This window comes from Phoca vitulina, unplaced genomic scaffold, assembly GCF_004348235.1.
Source record: "Phoca vitulina isolate PV1807 unplaced genomic scaffold, GSC_HSeal_1.0 scaffold52, whole genome shotgun sequence".
Classification (NCBI taxonomy): domain Eukaryota; kingdom Metazoa; phylum Chordata; class Mammalia; order Carnivora; family Phocidae; genus Phoca; species Phoca vitulina.
In genome coordinates, this window is record NW_022589755.1 from 709,786 (window position 1) to 715,407 (window position 5,622).

General features: G+C 47.1%; 1 pseudogene across 1 annotated transcript; it reads right to left on the reverse strand.

The window, feature by feature from the left end:
- Window positions 1-1,967: 1,967 nt before the first annotated feature.
- LOC116622275 lies at window positions 1,968-5,184 on the reverse strand (annotated as a pseudogene). Its single transcript, XR_004297548.1, has one exon. The product of XR_004297548.1 is annotated as a WD repeat domain phosphoinositide-interacting protein 3-like (transcript).
- Between the last annotated feature and the right edge of the window lie 438 nt (window positions 5,185-5,622).

Below are 5,622 nucleotides of genomic sequence, written 5' to 3' on the forward strand. Positions count from 1 at the left end.
GAGAGGGAACACAAGAAGGGGGAGTGGGAGAGGGAGAAGCAGGCTTCCCGCCGAGCAGGGAGCCCGATGCGGGGCTCGATCCCAGGACCCCGGGATCATGACCTGAGCCGAAGGCAGACGCTTAACGACTGAGCCACCCAGGCGCACCTGGTGGAAACTCTTTGAGGAGCCATTTGCCTGATTTGAATCTTTTACAGTGGGGAGATTCTTTATAATGTTGGAAGTATGTGTGGGTATGTTGCATTTTCTAAATTGTCCAGAGATCTCTCTAGATTTATGTAACTGAGAGTTCTGTGACCCTTTCACTTCTGCCAACTGGTAGGTCCACACGGTGCGCATCAGTCCTTACCCCAGTGTACTCAGAGAAGCTGACCTCGGTTCCCATGAATTGGAGCAGATTAGCGGTAACCTGAGGTCTTAGGGGCAGCTTTGCCTCCTCCTCGAATACCTTCAGGGCATTGACCTGAATCAATGATAACCCAGAGAACAACATGAATTTGGCTGGCAGCTTATAGAGAATGACTACCTTTTTCAGGAACATGTTGGTCTCATGTGATACTTCTGATTAGTTTTTCCAGGTTCCAAGTCACAAACTGGAGAACTATCTACTCCACGTTGATTTGGCTAAGATAATAATCAAGGCCTTACTGTTTAAGTCCTCTTTAACCTTGAATGTTCTACTTACTGTGAGGGGTAGTTTATAAAATGGTTTGGGCTCAACAAGCATCAAAGGGTGAACTTTTTAAGAGTCTCAAATTATCTGTGCCTGAGGAGGGAGAGGGTGATGGCAGGAAATAGCTTGCCAATTTTGTTTTGTTTTGTTTGTTTGTTTTGTTTTAAGGATTTTATTTATTTGACAGAGAGCTAGAGAGCACAGGTAGGCAGAGTGGCAGGCAGAGGGAGAGGGAGAAGCAGACTCTCCGCTGAGCAGGGAGCCGGATGCAGGGCTTGATCCCAGGACCCTGAGATCATGACCTGAGCCGAAGGCAGACGCTTAATGACTGAGCCACCCAGGCGCCTCTGTTTTGTTTTTGTTTTTTTTTTTACAGAGTACAACAAAATTAGTCACTTTTATTTAAAAGAAACATTACAAATAAGTGCAAAGTTAAATTTCCATGATTAAATACACACCAAAGTAACATGCATACTTTACACTGAAATCCACATACAAAGTTAGTTGATTACATGACAGAGAGAACTGGCAGAACCAGGAGCTGCCGCCGCAGACTTTCAATGTTTACAACCTGAAATCAAAACCATACAATTAGGCTTCTGTAAAGGGAATTTAAGAAAACGGAATACGTACCTCTGGGAGTACTAACAACATAGAGCCCATAACCTGTTTTAGCCACCGATGCTAGGAAACGTTATCATGTGCTTTCCCTTCTCAGAATGCTAGTGAGCGGCTCTGAGCAACGACGGGGGCGGTGGGCTGAGGCTTCCCGCTCCTGCCCCGGGGTCCGGCCCGGCCGCTGCGGTGCCCAACCCTTCCCTCCACATCCTCTAAATTAAGTGACCGTCTCCGTGTTACTCTGCTCCCTACACACAAAGGGGAAACTCAGGAGACCCGCGGGGCACACGAAGCGCTCTGCTCGCCGCGGGCGATGACAACAGCTCCGACAGACAGACGGGGACGGCCGCGCCACAGGCCCGGGAGACCAGGACGCCAGCTTGCAGGGAGACGCCCACCCTAGGCTCTCTGACGCGGCTGTCTCTCTGCGTCATGTTCAGAGGGGAGAAGGAGTTCCTTTCTCCTTTTCTAAGGCAAGCTGCTGGTATTCTTGTTCTATTTAAAAATCTGGTGTAGGGTGCCTGGGTGGCTCAGTCGTTAATCGTCTGCCTTCGGCTCAGGTCATGGTCCCGGGGTCCTGGGATCGAGTCCCACATCGGGCTCCCTGTTCGGCGGGAAGCCTGCTTCTCCCTCTCCCACTCCCCCTGCTTGTGTTCCCTCTCTCGCTGTGTCTCACTCTGTCAAATAAATAAAATCTTTAAAATAAAAAAAAATAAAAATAAAAATCTGGTGTAATGCAAGAACTCGCATTGACACATTTGCTCATTTCCCCATTACAGACTCAGTAAAAATGATGGAATCTATTGCCAAAACAAATTTCTATTTGTCCATCCTTTTGTCAACCCAGTCCCTACATGTGTACGGAGCCCCCAGGTGCACGGGGGAGGCGCAGGTGGGAGGGCAGAAGCTAGCGTCAAAGCTGAACTAAAGGTCGTGGGCCAGCAGTTGGGCCCCGGGCGGCTCAGAGCCACTGAGCGTCTACACTGCCTTGATGATGATTCGTCCTTTAATACTGGAAATGGGAAGCCCTGCTCAAGAAAACAGACAACCACAGAATGGCCTCAGGACCAAGGTCCCTGGGCAGTCCTCCAGCCGCTGACCCACGAGGCCCACACCGGCACCCGCCCCAGGAGTCTGAAGGGCACACGCAGCGCTTTGGGGGTGGCCGGCTGTGGGTGCTGGTTGCACTCCCGGTGGAGTCACAGCTTCTCATCGGTCATTTCTAGAAACTGCATAGACGTCCCGGATGCACTCCCCCTTGGGGTTGAATAGGAATTTGTAGTAGCTGCCGTCTGCACAAATCGCAATGACGGCATTTGGCTCTGTTCCAAAGGCACAGATGCACGGAGAGCCTGAGGGAACCTGAAACTAGACTGTTTTATTCCTTTTTGGATCTTCGGCAGCAAAAATGTGCACTGTGCCGTGGTCACTGGACATGCAGATGAGGGAAGCGTCCGGATTGAAGTTAATGCAATAAATATGGGCTGCTGGAGATCCTCTTCGTAGTTCCTGGATTAAATGCCCTGATGAAGTATCAAATATTCTTATAAGGGTCCCTTTCTCAGATGCGGTTGCAATTCTTGTTCCCTGCAGGTTGAGAGCAATGCAGCTCAGGATGCCCTCGTGGGCTGGAATGTCCACGGGCGGCTTCTCAGTGCAGGCCAGGTCCACGAGCTGCACGTGGCCCATGTGTATGCCCGGGAAGGCCAGGAGGGAGTTGTTACTGTTGGGGCACAGGACGCAGAGGCCTTTAGGATTATAGCAGGTTTCAAAGACATGCAACTGATGGGGATTATGTGTGAATGTAAACACCTTAATCATTGAGTCCAAAACAACCACAATTCGATCTCGCTGCAGCTAGACTGCTTTGACTTCTGTAGAAAATTCTATTTCAATAACAGTCTTCTTCTTCAGGTCATCCCAGATCATCACTTTGTTGGGGGAGTATTTCGGCTTTTTCCCACCACCGACTAAAGCTAAATAGTTGCACCGAAATAACATTTCAACATGGCCAGCTCCTCCTTCCAGAAATTGTTGTTTCTCTTTTTCTTTTAGCGGATCGGTGTTACAGACTCGGAATCCGTTTTCCATCCCACAAGCAAAGCATCCATGGTCCTGGCTGAAGCCAGCATAGAGCAGCCCGTTGCCGTGGGGCTTACACGGCAGGAGGTTCATGGCGCCGCCGCGAAGGTCCGCCGCTCCTCAGCGCCGCATGCCCTGGGGGAGGCCGGGCGCTGGGGTCCTGTCTGTCCAGCGGACGCCGCCGCGCCGGACTGTTTCGTTTTGTTTTTTAAGTAAACTGTATGTTCGACTTGGGGCTCAAACTCAAAACCCCGCGATCAAGAATCACAAGCTCTACTGAATGAGCCAGGCAGGCGTCCCAGTAGCCTGCCAGTTTGGACTAAATTTGCATTGCTGCCTCACAGCCTCCTAGGAAAAACTGCGGGGCTTTCTGGTCTTCGTTTGAGGCCTGGATGACATGTGTTTTAGGAGTCTCAATGATGACCCCCAGGAGGGGGCAGGTGTGAGACTCTTAGTGCTTCTGAAAGCAACATGAATTTTTTCCCTTACTCAAAGGAGACATCACAGGGGATGTCAGCACTGCCGAGGGGGTATTTTCCCATGTCTACAAACAGCCATGTGCTCTGATGTCCACAATTCACTGGGCTAAGGTCACTGGTTGTAAGACCATAGGGGTCAAGGGAAACCATAATTGGTACAGAAACACTGGCTTAATAGGAAGGGGAGGAGACTGCAGCCAACTGAATGGAATGTTCTTCTAAAAATGCATCCAGACCAGTTTCTGTGACAGTGACTCTGCAGGATCAGTGTGTACACAAATCAATGTAGCTGAAGTCATTCCCAGATAGAATAATTGAAAGGTACTGGTGATTCCTTTAACCCCTCCGTGTTTCCCGCCTCAAGATCATTACTGCACAGAGAGGAAAACAAGATATTAAGAGAGGTGAGGGGCGGAATCTATAGTTTGTTGATGTGGCGCTTAAGACCCAGGCAGTGTTCCTGTTAACTCCGGTGGAAACGTCCTTCATTGCTCCCTTTAGTTGGAGACACTGAGGCAAGACTGACGCTCAGAGGACATGGGAACAAGGTGGGACTGTCAGTATAGGGTTGCCAAACCTATTTTTATTTTGAGCCAGTTTTTAAAACTTTATAAAAGTTTAATTTATAGATGCTAATAAATTGCATATATTTAAGAATGTAAAATTGGTAAGTTTTGACAGGGATATGAATCTCTGACACCATCATAATCCCGATAATGACCATAGATGGCATGGTATATATTACCTCCTGCCCTATTATAATCTATCCTTACCCTGCCCACCTCTCCAGGTAACCCTTATACTTTGTTTTACAATGGAAACCATCACATTTTTAATTTATATGTTTGGAATCAAACTGTTTACTCTTTTTATTTCCTTTGTGTTTCATAATTACTTTGACTTCTTCAGTGATGTTACACAAGTAGCTCACTATTCTGTCTAGATAACACCCTTATGTTTGCATATGCCACTGTTACTTTATTTATCTTTTTTATGGGCTTTTAGGTTATTTCTAGATTTTGCCTATTGAAAATAAAGCAGTCACAAACATTTGTCAGTACTTTTATGTAGATGTATGCTGTTTTTATTTTTGTCAGTAACTTAATGTTAGGTACCGGAGTCACAGGGTAGATGAGTATTAACTTTTGAAAAAACTGCTGTGCTGCGATCACAATGACTGTTTTTTGCTTTTGCATTCGCATCAGCAGTGGATGAAAAGTCCACTTCTCCCACATCCCTGCCAATACTTGATATGGCCATTCTTTAATTTCAGCCCATGTAATAAGTGTGTAGTACAATCTCAGTGTAGTTTTAATTGCATTTCCTAAAAGATTCATGATTTTGAGCATTTTTTTTTAAAGATTTTATTTATTTGACAGAGACAGCAAGAAAGGAAACACAAGCAGGGAGAGTGGGAGAGGGAGAAGCAGGATTCCCGCGGAGCAGGGAGCCCGATGCGGGGCTCGATCCCAGGAACCTGGGATCGTGACCTGAGCCGAAGGCAGATCCTTAACGACTGAGCCATCCAGGTGCCCCGATTTTGAGCATTTTTAAAATGTCTTATTTGCCAATTGCAAATCTTTTGTATTGCTTTTCCATTAACCTCATTTGCCACTTTCTTGTGTGTAAGTTACAGTGATTTTCCTTTTCATTTACAAATAAGACAGTAAAACAACAAAGACATTTTAAAAGAAAACCACAGGCCCCGAATGGAGTCACTTTGCTACCACTGCATCACCAAACCCGAGCTTAAGAGCTAACCTGATTGTA